Here is a 12,897-nt window from a genome sequence, read left to right on the forward strand (position 1 = left end):
TAGCCTGTTATTGTACTCATCATTTAAAGTATTCCTGTGTAGTTATTTCCGAGTTATCAAGAAAATGTCACCAACAGTAACTTTTCAGCCTCTGTCGACTGGACTATTAGTGGGGCCACATATCATTGATAACACTTTAAATGGGGATAAATACCTACATTTACTGCAAGAACACCTTAACCCGTTATTGGAAGACGTCCCTTTAACTAGTTGAAGTAACATGTGGCTTATGCCCGATGGTGCACCATCCCATTTTAGCAAGGCAGTAAGGACTTATTTAAATAGCTCAACTCGGTCTCCCGTTCTTACTCCTCTCGATTTTTTTCTTTGGTGCCATCTTAAGAGCCTTGTTTATCAATCTCCTATAAAAAGTAGGAAAGAATTATTAAATCGCATAATTACATACGCCGAGAGATTATTTTGACCTCCCCTGTATACCCCTTCATTTTTGATATGACCTTTCCGGACACACTGTATATTCCTTGAAGCACGTATAATTTTAAAATGTCTCAAAAATAAATATATTCGACATGATTTTATTCTATTAGTTACTATTGTTGCGTTCACAAGGGCTCAGTCAGTACCTGTAAGGATAATATAACGCTGAAAAACTTTAATCTCACTGGTTGTAACAATAAAGTAACGTCCTTCGTCCGCTAACTAGCTTTTAGTTATATTTTTAATGGCGGCTTCGGTCCCTACATTTCCATAATACAATGTAGGTATACGGTTAAATTCTTACTAGCCTCATTATTGTTATTGCCTGTAATTTTCTAGCGTAATTTATAAAATCTGCGTCTTGACTGGAATCGTCTAATGAATTGTTTTGTTTACACGTGTTCAACAAAGTATTCGGCTTTATTGTTAAAAATGGCGAAGTCGCCAGTGCTTCTCGTTAGTTGAAATACCAGCACGCTATTTTACTACATTCGTACCGCGTTTAAACCCATCACAGTAGTAGCTTTAAAAGTACGTTTTACATACGGTTTACGTTGTTCATTCATTCTTATAGGTACCCAAATTAAATAGAAAGGAATCTACATTAATTAAAGTCATATCGAAAGCAGTACTAAAGCTTTGAATCCAGATAATGTTTAGTTCATTGTTAATGGAAATTCTAATTAAAAAATAGTATAAAAAAACTTGGCAACCTCCGATGCAATTATATAGGTAAACTTTTCACATTGGATGAGTTTTTATTTTAATTTTTGAATCATTAGATTTTAGTTGTACCTACAATTTTGCAAATCTCCGTACTTAGAATGTGAAATAGGCTGCTCTAATTCCACAAACCGGTTTTTACGGTTCTAGTGGTACTTCTATCTTCTCTCCGACTTTTTGTCACTCCGCGTACAATCACTCTGATAGCGATACGTTCCCTAGGCACTCATTTACATGAACAGTGTATCTAAATTAATTACATGTTCGGCAATTTAAAATAGACGGTTAACCTAGTTAAAGCCACAGGTATGTACTTAATGAAGATGTGTCATTTAGAGAACACGGGGAATTATACATCCCTGGCATTATTAATAACACTCCATTAAATAAAGTGCCAGCTTATATAAGCGACGGGACAATATATGCCAGTGCCAATAAAGTAACGGCTTTTAATAACGTATTGAAGTCAGTAGTTCTTTAAAGCGGTGCGCGTCGTTGATGTCTGCAGCATAAAAGCACAAATTTAATAGAGACACCTTCAGCAGTTCGTTTTCCTCGTGCTTTTTCCAATTACATCCATTTTTATGCCAGTTAGTGCGAACAATATTCAATTAAGTACACACGTGAAAGAATCACTAATTTAAAGTATTAGTTTATTACAAAAATATTTAAAATGAGTGGAAGTTATTGAATAAGGAGTATTAAAATATAAAATATGGAATTAGTTGGCAAATTTATGTCAGTCAATAATTGAAAACTTATTTCAAATCCTGAAAATGAATCAATAAATAGATAAACCGTCAACTTTCGGAAAATTGTATTTTTCTTAAACATTTTTTGATATCCTCGTAGAGATTTGCGAAAATTTGTGGCCAGGAACTTACGACGTGAGAAGAGAATTCTATAACCTACTCAGAATAGGAGAGCTACTTACAATTTTTTTATGGAATCTATGCTAGCGGCTAGAATAGCAAACGAAACATCAGTTTAATTGATCTTCGCATTTGCTATGTTCACGTCACTGTGTCTAGTGAATAGAAATATATCAGAGCTGTCAATTTTTTGTAGGCCATCTCTAACATACCCTATAAAGAAATTTTAATAGACTATTATGATCTAGAGCCGAGTTCAAGGCGAGATTTTTTGTCCGCTAAATTTTTTTCTGTTTGATATATGACATAATGTTCTTAAATCTGATAGATTAACGTCTGTTGGTTCTGTTGCAAAAGGTACTAGAAAAGTGTACCTAATTTACATTTATAGACAGTAGTGATAAAATTTAAGCTGATCTTACATAAGTCAAGTATGATACTTTGTATTTTACATACATTTTACAAACGATATTTTAAGATAGTAAATGAATGAGATTTGTACAATTGAAATTTTTGTCCTTCAGTTGAAATAAATAGTTATTTATGCACCAAAGAAGATACAGGGATGATTATGCCTGCAGGCGACAGGCTGCTTGAAAGCAAGTCGCCTAAGGGCGTGGTGCATTCAGGTTTTACAATATATCAACGATTATATATATATATATATGACACCCGCAAATTTGTTGATTTTGATAGTTTGATGTTTGATTCTGAGGAGACATTGAAAAGGCGAAATAGATAATATTCCATAAATAGTTGCTGCTAGAGCCAATAAAGCTAATGAACAATTACTGCCTAAGAAATCTAAATTACTTTATGATAAAGAATATAAACGTTTTGAGACTTGGACAAGAAGAAATTCAGTGCCAGCTGTTAGTGAACGATTAATGGGATATTTCCAAGAACTGGTGTGTACTTATTACCTTTCATCATTTTAAAAAAATATTTATAATTTTTGATAATTTATATTTTTTATATATCTTTTCAGAATCATTCAGCAATAACACGTTGTGGACAAGTAATCGATGTTGAAGACTACATTATCAGTGCGCGAAAAAGGAAATATAGGAGGATATCATCGATTAGAAGCTTATTGGAAGCAAATATCGAAAGGATATATTCCAAAAAAAATCTTAAGATATTGACAAGAGAGGATATTTTGAAATTTATTAGAGAAGCGTCAAGTCATACATATCTTTTGGAAAAGGTAATATAGGAAATACTTGGCTATATGTATGTACTTAATAGGTTTTTGTTATTGTACACACAAAAAAGTAAATATTCAAAGAGAGAATGCAGATTTTCTCAAGTTTTTAAATAAACAATAGTATCAAACGGAGAAAATATCATTAAATTAAGAAAATGATGTTTCTTCAATTTAGTTCTTGATTTTCTTGGAATATTAGTTCATTGGGAATAATATATTATCAGTTTGAGTATTTAACAGAGCTTAATTGAAATAGATCTGGGGAATTAAAATGAATACGTGGCTCACTATTTTAGATCCACTTGTTTCTTGATGGAAAGAAACTATCATTAAATTGAAAAAACGATGTTTCTTAAATGTAGTTCTTGATTTTCTTGGAATATTAGTTCATTGGGAATAATATATTCTCAATTTGAGTATTTAACAGAGCGTAATTGAAATAGATCTGGGGAATTAAAATGAATACGTGGCTCACTATTTTACATCCACTTGTTTCTTGATGAAAAGAAACTAGCTTCAGTCTAAAAAGATATTTTAATTTCTCTAATAATATGATTCCTTTAACAATAATAACTAATTTTCTCCAGGAGATACAAATAAATTATTGATATAGAAATATCAGACAGGTACATTAATTTACATTGATAATATTTTCTTTACCTATTAGCAATAATCTCTCTATATAAAAATACAAAAACATAATAATAGACCAAAATCGGTATTTTCGGCTTTAGGTATTTGACTTGAAAATATAAAACTGAAGGAATCTTTTACAAGTATGTACCATCTAGCAAATTAATACAAACAAATAATTAAATGAAGTTTTAATAAAATGTCGGTTGCATCTTGCAAAGAATTGCCACCTTCCATTCAAAATAAATGTGTATATTTACTTTATAAAATTCATGAAAAGTTGTTATTATTATTCTGTAAAATATCAAATTTGATTCACTCCAAATTTATCAGGCGCACCCAGTAAAACCATTTACGTGGGACACTGCGTAGATTGAATGCAGGTGTGGGAGGGCACGGTGAAGTGCGTCGGCGCGTTTTGCGAAGTTGGCCGAGGCAACGTATTCTAGATGTTTCGTTTGTCTGAAGCTCGCGTCTTTTCCTTTTCTGTTCAGCAGTTCATACCTAACGTTTCGTTGTTTAGTTCAGCATTATTTGCCGCCATTTGCATTTTGCACATAGGTAAGTAACTGCATGTTGTAAATATACCTATGCATTACAGAGTACAATAGCGTTTATGTTTACAGCAAGAACGACGGTTTTTTAAGAGTTAGAGTATAAAAGTGTACTTAATTAAGCTTTTTACAACCAGTTGAAGCAAGTATGGAGTAATTACTAGGTAACAGATTGGAGACTTTCTAGTGAAACCGTGCAGATATTTTTAGGTAAGTGCAAATCCTGCTCTAATAATAAGACTTTTCGCCCTAAATTTATATTGTCAACTTTTTAACCCATCAGCTTCTAGTTATTTAAATTATCCGGAAAATCATTTGTAAAGATATTCATTTAATACATGAATTTTCCCAAGTGTTGCCATAAAAAAGTTGTCGCTTTTTATTATCTGAAAAACTACTTCATTGATTAAAAATTCGAATTTACTAAGTGAAATTTGCCCGTTTTGTAATATTCCCAATACTTTAACGTTTATGCATTTCACAAAAATTAACTTGTGTATAGTTTTAACTATTTTCTGTATAACATTAAGATTTGTTTGAGTTTGATTTATTTGGTTTTGTTTCATATAGTGTTTTTTTTTCAGATTAACTTGGACTTTGAAAGAACTTTCTCAAACAGCGATATTGGCATTTTGGAACAATTTGGAATAATCGTAATATCCAATGTAAATGTATTTATGTACATATGTAAATAAAGGTATATAATTATATACTATAAATATATATTCTTATCACTATGAACATTTGGTTTAATCTATTTGATGTAAACATCTATTTCGTTAAAAACACTATTTGATTTCAAGGGAACCATTAATAAACTTAAAGCTATTTCTTTTATTTTTTGTTGGGAATACATCATAAATTTGTACTGAGTCAGAAAGTCTTTGTGGAGAATAATCGATTAGCTTATATCAATATTTTTTCTATTCAAATTAATACTTTATGTAATTTAAAGAGAGCCAATAAAATATTATATCTAAACCATGTAAATTTCTCGGATCAAGAAAACGAATATTATTTACATAAGATATCGGTATATTCACATTGAGTAAATCATAGAATTGAAGTGCTTGTTAGATTTTCTCCATGTGAATAAATTATAATCAATGTGAGAACATGATTTTCTCAAAACAAGAGTGGAAATTATTTGAAATGATGCATTTAGTTTTATTTTGAACTATGGCGCTATTAAATGAAGAATATCTTTTGCTTCAAACAAGAATATATATTTTTCATTTCAAATAAATATCTTCTTGCGGATATATGAGACTAGGAATTACTCAATACAAGCTGATTAGGTTCATTTCAAGTATTTACTTTTTTGTGTGTAGGTTGTTCGAGTAATGGGTGTTTTGAAGGATTAAGAAGACATATCGGAATGGTCGATGTACTGTGCAACCAGTGCAAGAACGCATTTTTGAGCTGAAGTCCGATCCTCTCCGAGATCTATTTGATTTTAACGTCGCGACCACGCTCTCCGTAAATCACTCGGTATATTTATGGGAGAAATCTCAACTATAAACTATTTTCTAAGGTTTATGTAGTCCATAAATATAATCGTCTGAAATAGCGTCTTCAGTTAACGCATCTTTGTTTAGCAAAATGTCTGGGCATAAACCAGGTAAAACAATTTACTGCTCGGTGTGTTTACTTCACCCTCGGAAGTTATAATTTTACCTTGAACGCGAGGCAGACAGAATCTCGTTGCACTTGCCTTCGAAATGACAACTACAGATTACGAAAACTGATTTACGATGTACGTATTTGAACTGAATACGAGAATTATTATTTTTTAAAGTGTATCATAATTAGTAGCGCAACTACTATATAAGCAAAAAAAGGTTAGTAAACATGGGTCTACAAACGTACCGTTTTCGAAATATAGGGTGTCAATAAAAAACGATTTATTTTCAGTTTTTTGCCGATATCTCCGGAGCCGTTTGAGATACAAAACTCAAATTTGGTACACGTATGATCATTAACATTAGCTACTTTTAAGAGTTAATTAAAATTTTATCTATATGACAGTGGAGGAAATTTTAGGATTGCGTAAGGATCTTTTGCCCCTAATATTTACGACTCTGTTAATTTTGAAAGCATATTTTAAATTGTCAATGATTTCTACACAAAAAGGTAGTCATCAAAAGCTCTAACGAGGACCGTTTTCGAGATAAATGGCGCTTTATGATGGAAAACAGGAACGAAGGTGGCAACATGATAAAAAATAGTTTCAAAACTAAGCAAATAAATAACGAAAATCACAACAGTTGTTGAAAATAGCGTGTACAAAATTTGAGTTCTGTATCTCAAAAGGTTTCTGAGATAACGTCAAAAAAGTGAAAAAACATTTTTTTTTTGACACCCTATATCTCGGACCTATGTTTACTAAAACTTACTGCTGTTTCAATTTGCGCCATTAATTATGATACACCCTGTATACATTATCAGCTCTCGAATTGTTTACTCTATTTTAAAGGAATTAATTAAACAAATTCGGATTTTTTATTCTGAAAAATCATGTTAAATGTAGTCAAACAATGTTCTTCGATACCATAAAAAAAAATTCGCACATCATGGGTTGAGAAATAATTAACATTTTTTCAAATATTTAAGAAATTATAAAAAAAATAATATATTCAATTTTTTTCCTTATCTAAACATATAAAAGATTAGTTTTCTTTTGATGTAACAAAAAGTTCTGATATTGAGTAATTAAAAAAATATCATGTCGAAAAGATGAAAAGTGAAATATCTGCAGAAATTTTCACTTATTTATCTTTAGGCGCTTTGAATGCATTCAAACCATCTTCAGAAATTTGAAATTTACCATCCAAAATGCAACAGCATGTACCAACTTTTTTCTTGTTTGGTGCTTTTACTAAGGGTTAAGTTTGATTTATGCAATTCGTGAGACCCTGTATAAAAAATAAGTAAACAACTAAATAATCGTAATTATTATAAGTCCTATTATAAACAATAACATTAAAGCTTTGTATTGTTTCACTAACAAATGGTTATAATCAATTTAATTCCTATAAAATTTTGATGGAATCTAAAACAGTTTTTACAGTGTAAGAAACTAATTTGACCTTGAATCAACAATAAACAAAATTGTCAATTTATTTACCTACAACAATAAATTCATAAAGAAATTGTAAGAATATGACTGGCTACAATTATTGTTTAGTGCATTTTGGTGATATTTTGATTTAAAGATACAGTCCGTGATAAACCCAACAATAAAAATTATTAAAAGCATAATTTAAATACTTCGTCCTGTTGAAATTATTTATTAACTAAATTTGTCTTTTTCCCTCCTATTTAATCTAGATCTTACCCACCGACACTGATTTGCTAACGGATTATTCCCTAAATAGCCGCTACAATAGTTATAAAGCAACATAAACATCACTGTTTTAGGTTTGTTTCCCTTTGTCGTAATACAAGTAGAAAGTTCTAATGGCATAGTACATAACCTTAATTACTAGAAGTTGGTATCAAAGAAATATTAATATTCTAAGTTGGCCATACTGACACTAACTAACTACGATAAAAAATTGAACTATGTAATATTCATGCAATGCCAATAGTCATCAACTTTTTCATAAACTAATTCACGTTTGTGTAATATTGTTATTAAATTTCTTTATCTCGTGTTTTATGTAATGATAAAAATCAAGTTTTCAGTTTTTATAAAAAAAACATCCAGAGAAAGTATATAAATGACCTAATATGTGTACCTAATCTCATAATCTTATGCTTAAATATCTATTTATTGTGAAACAACTCACCAAATCCTTCTTATCTTCTCTCGGGAGCTTTTAAAATTCTACCATTTCACTTAACACCGTTCACGTCACGTCACCAAAATGTTTTTATAACCAAACAAAACCCTTAACACGTGCGAAATTACAAACAAACATAAACACACACACACACATTCGTATTTCATATTTGAGGTACGTAATAATAATTATTTAAACGATTATCCCGAAATATCGCACTAATTCTGTATTAACCACGGCGGACCGTAACAGAAAGGACAAAAATGAATAAAAACAACAAAACCGACGCCGCCGACGAACAAAAAATAGCGCTATAAAAAGTGCAAGGCTACACCGATTTTGATTTCCCATTAACAAAAATATAAAGCGGTTGCACGTTGCGCCACGACTCCAGTCAAGTTAACAACTATATATTTAACGAAATGCTGTGAAAGAATAAAACATTTATGTTTAAAACGTATTAAAAATGTTGATATAAAGATTATTATTTTTGATCGTTATGAAATTAATCTTTCATTGTAATTCCTAGCTTCCGTATACTGCTTTGTTGCCTTGCCTCGCTCTGATTTGATTGTTGTGATATATACAGCGTGTCTCGAATTGATGAATGATGATTTATGCATTGGGATTTCGAAACTATAAAAGATTTGATTCGTATATAAGAGTTTTTTAAATAAATGAGGCCACTTTTTTAACATCTTTTTGAAAAGAATTTCACTGTCGTGGACACAGACTCTGACACAGTGTCCAAAAGGGCTATTAGAATTTATATAAAATTGTTAAGAGGTTAGGATATTTCAAGTTATACCTACCTATAGGTCAAAATAAAGTTACCCCATTCATAAATTCGACGAAAGCGACAAATAAAAAATTACGCCCGATTGAATGGATAAAAGTCGATTAATTATTAAAATTCCGAATGCCTCGGAAATAAATTTAATAAACGGTCACGTAATGCAAAGTAACTGATACCACCATAAATTTAATTAATTCCCAGTTGCGACGCAATTGCAGATGCCGAAAAAATAAACGTTTTTTCGAGGTAAATGAACCTTGAAATGGACCGAACTCCACACGCATAAACAGGATCCAAGATTATTTCGATTACCAGCCCGGTTCTCAGACCAACCGAGAGCTGCGAATTTTCCCTAGCTGATACAGGGTGGGTCAAAATCAAGATGTAATAATTATTTGTACCATTGTCCTTGTATATTTTTTATTCGCTTTATAGATGTCTTAGTGGTTGAGATTTAATTTGGAAGAAAGAAATAAAAAATATATTAGCAGGAGAGCACTATGATGGGACCTGGAAGTGCAAGCCCTACGGAGACCCTTTTTCTAAAAAAAAAGGTCATGCAATCAGCGAGTAATCGATATAAGTAGCTGGATTTGAGATTTACAGTTTTTTTTGGTTCGATTTTGCCAGATCTTGCTCAGGCCCAGGGCTATAGCCTCATAGCCCTACTCTAGATCCGGGCCTGCATCAGAGTTTGTGATTTGTGCTGCAGGATTTCTGTCGATTATCCTGGTTTGGTGGTTTACCTTAAATGTGAAGATCCTGTATACAATAAGTTGATTTGAATGCTATATAAGCCTCATATAAAACTGGATTTAGTGACTTTTATACCTTACGATTTACAATTATTTTAGAGAATTATTTTGGCAAGGTGTCATCTTAGCTTACTGACCGATTAAGCTTGTGAAATATGTCTGTAGCTGAGATATCCAGTTATCCAAGTCCTTTAAAGTCTCGAGGAGCTCCTGAGAAAAATATATTTTTAACTTTTAATGATTACCAATTTTTTTTATGTTGCTAAGGAGAATTGTTTTTATTGGATTGTAATTATGTCGTTTTTTTTTTTAATTCTTATTAAGGGGTAGTAAAAATACCAAATATTTTCTTAATCCCTAATAGAAACGGTTATTAAACCTACTGTTTTATCTAACGAAAAATCGCACATTTTCTGACTATCAGTGTTCGTATCCGCCTGGAAAACCGTCAGGGAATTTTAAAAGTATTCATGAAAGTCAAGGAAATTGATGTTTACAACTGGAAATTTTATGAAAGCCGGCCCTGGGTTCTTGAAAGAGAACACTATTTGTGACTATGAACCCTTTGGGGAGTTCTTTGGGTTTAAAAAAAGATGAAGTCCAGTCTAGAAAAAGTTTAATGCATAAACGCCAATTAGTATGTAAAAAATGAACTAAAAGTGACTTGGATCTTTTCTATGAATCCTGGCAGAGGTCTAATGGCCAAATTGTTTTGGTACGAAACAAAGTACGACAAATGCAATTTTTCATAATAGTCTGGCCATCAGAACAGAAGAACCGTCTTTTTCCTATAACATTTTTCCTATCTAGTCTAACACATTTTGAATATAAATAGTAAGACACAATTTTTCCAAAACTATTAATATACGTGAATTCATTCGTTATGGACAATGTGATTGATAAGGCTATTATCCAGGGTAGCTAGGCAGTATGATGTGGCTTGTGATACTTGATTCCATGACAAGGTTTGTGGGAGAAGATTATCTCATAATCATACATTTAGATTATGAGGGCTCAATACCAAATAGGCAACCAGCAATACATTTTTATGGATTTTATTACACAGTTTGTCTAAATATGAATTAATATGCAAATAACAGACTTTTCTCCATTCTACTGCAGATTTTCTATAAAATGGAGTTAGTACTCAAATTACTTTTTGGTGTAAAAAATTTTGTTATTTACTAGTTCAAAAGCGGCAAATTACAAATTTCTTTACAACTAAAAGTAATTTGAATTTCAAACTAACTCCATTTTATAGAAAATATGCATTAGAATGGAGGAAAGGCTGTTATTTGTGCATTAATTCATATTTAGACGAACTGTGTAATAAAATCTATAAAAATGTATTGCTGGTTGCCTATTTGCTATAGAGCATATAATCATATTGAAGCATTGAACCTACCTTATAAGTGTGTATATAGTTTTCTATACAATAATTGCTCGTGACTTGTGATACTTGAACAAGAAACACTAATGAATAAAATATGACAAATTGTAAAATGAATATCGTATCTTCTCTCAGTAGCTATCGCTAATGCAGTCTCCATTCCGAGGAATATGGTTACCGCGTAGTCCTCCAACAAGGCACCAGACTCACGGACTGGAATCTAATTGACCTCTCTCACTGGTCGGCCTATTTTCATGGCGATTCCTTCCAGCTCATTCCCGAGCTCGGAATCTGGACCTGATTGTAAAGAGCAGGACAAGCACTTTTTGTTGCCTGTAAATAAATTGCAATATATCCTCTCAACGGCGCTTTGCACTGAAGCTTTCAACTGAACTTCTTTCACTGTTTTTGAGTGTGGCTAAAGAGCACCGGTCAATCGACCAAAAGTCCAAAGTTAATCTTGGGGAATATCGATGATATGGATCAACGATTCAGGTCTGAGCCTTAGCTCGCAACAATTTACAACATCTTATTTGAAAGAGATTATTTGAAATAGTTCATTAACGGTGTATGGAGTTAGGATGTGCAGTTAACGTATACGATACAATGCTAGTGAATATTTGAGATCGTACTTCATACAAGTCAGGAACTGTGTCCTAGCTACTTATTTGAGGGAAGCAGAGTTGACGTTCGAACTCGGTTTGGGATGGTCCTGCCAAGTCCTAAAGTGGATCTACTGTACGTAATCTAACATCTAGCTTTAGATTTATTTGGGGTAGCTTGGTTTGTGGACAGTTACAGTGGCTATTCAAAACATGGGTGAAAATTTTTAACTGACGAGGTTTTTGTTCTCGTACCTACCAGTTACATATGTGCTACCGGAGTGATTTTGTAGATGTTTAAGGTATCGCTTTTTTCGATAGCAATTCATGAGCCATCATTAGTCTCTCGTCCCACCTTTAAGATTTAAAGACTCGGTTCTGGAAAAAAGTTATCGACGGCAGAATAGGATAAAAGCAGAACAGTGAACAAAGAATAGAACTCCTTGATAAAGACCTTTTATTTACCCTACAGAAATTTTACCCCACGAGGTTGTGACACTAAAGTATAAATGTATGTACAAATACCGGATCTGAATGAGCTTCAGTCTCCAAATAATCATTATAATTACACCTCTAGAAAAATTGCATAAGTTTCAATATACAAAAAAATTACCTAGTTGTTTAATAAAATATTAAATATATAACAGAAGGATCAACAAGAACTTCATTTGCCATTTATATAAGTTCGATAAAAATAAACGATAAAAGAAAAAATTCAGAGGGCTGTATAGCAGATAGGCAACCAGCAATACATTTTTTTTTAAATATGAATTAGTGGGCAAATAACGGACTTTCCCCATTTTAACGCAGATTTTCTATAAAATGGACTTAGTTTGAAGCTCAAATTACTTTTTAGTGTAAAGATATTTGTAATTTACGAAGCAAATTACAAAATTCTTTACAACAAAAAGTAATCCAAGTTTCAAACTAAGTCCATTTTATAGAAAATTTGCGTTAGAATGGAGGAAAGCCTGTTATTTGTGCATTAATTCATATTTAGACAAACTGTGTAATAAAATCTATAAAAATGTATTGCTTGTGGGCTATTTGCTACAGAGCCCTCTTAACACTATAAAAAATTAATTAAGAAACTTTAAGTGTTTCTAATTTACATAATAAGAGTCTACTCAAATCACATTTAA

At 31.8% G+C, this 12,897-nt stretch overlaps 1 long non-coding RNA gene across 1 annotated transcript; it reads left to right on the forward strand.

Annotated features, from left to right (window-relative positions):
- The first annotated feature begins 4,330 nt into the window (after positions 1-4,330).
- LOC111691467 lies at positions 4,331-5,168 on the forward strand. The gene is made up of 3 exons (XR_002762956.1): positions 4,331-4,434; positions 4,500-4,637; positions 5,012-5,168. It is a non-coding gene; the product is annotated as an uncharacterized LOC111691467 (long non-coding RNA).
- The last annotated feature ends 7,729 nt before the right edge of the window (positions 5,169-12,897 follow it).

Source organism: Anoplophora glabripennis, unplaced genomic scaffold (genome assembly GCF_000390285.2).
Source record: "Anoplophora glabripennis isolate ALB-LARVAE unplaced genomic scaffold, Agla_2.0 scaffold18, whole genome shotgun sequence".
NCBI lineage: Eukaryota > Metazoa > Arthropoda > Insecta > Coleoptera > Cerambycidae > Anoplophora > Anoplophora glabripennis.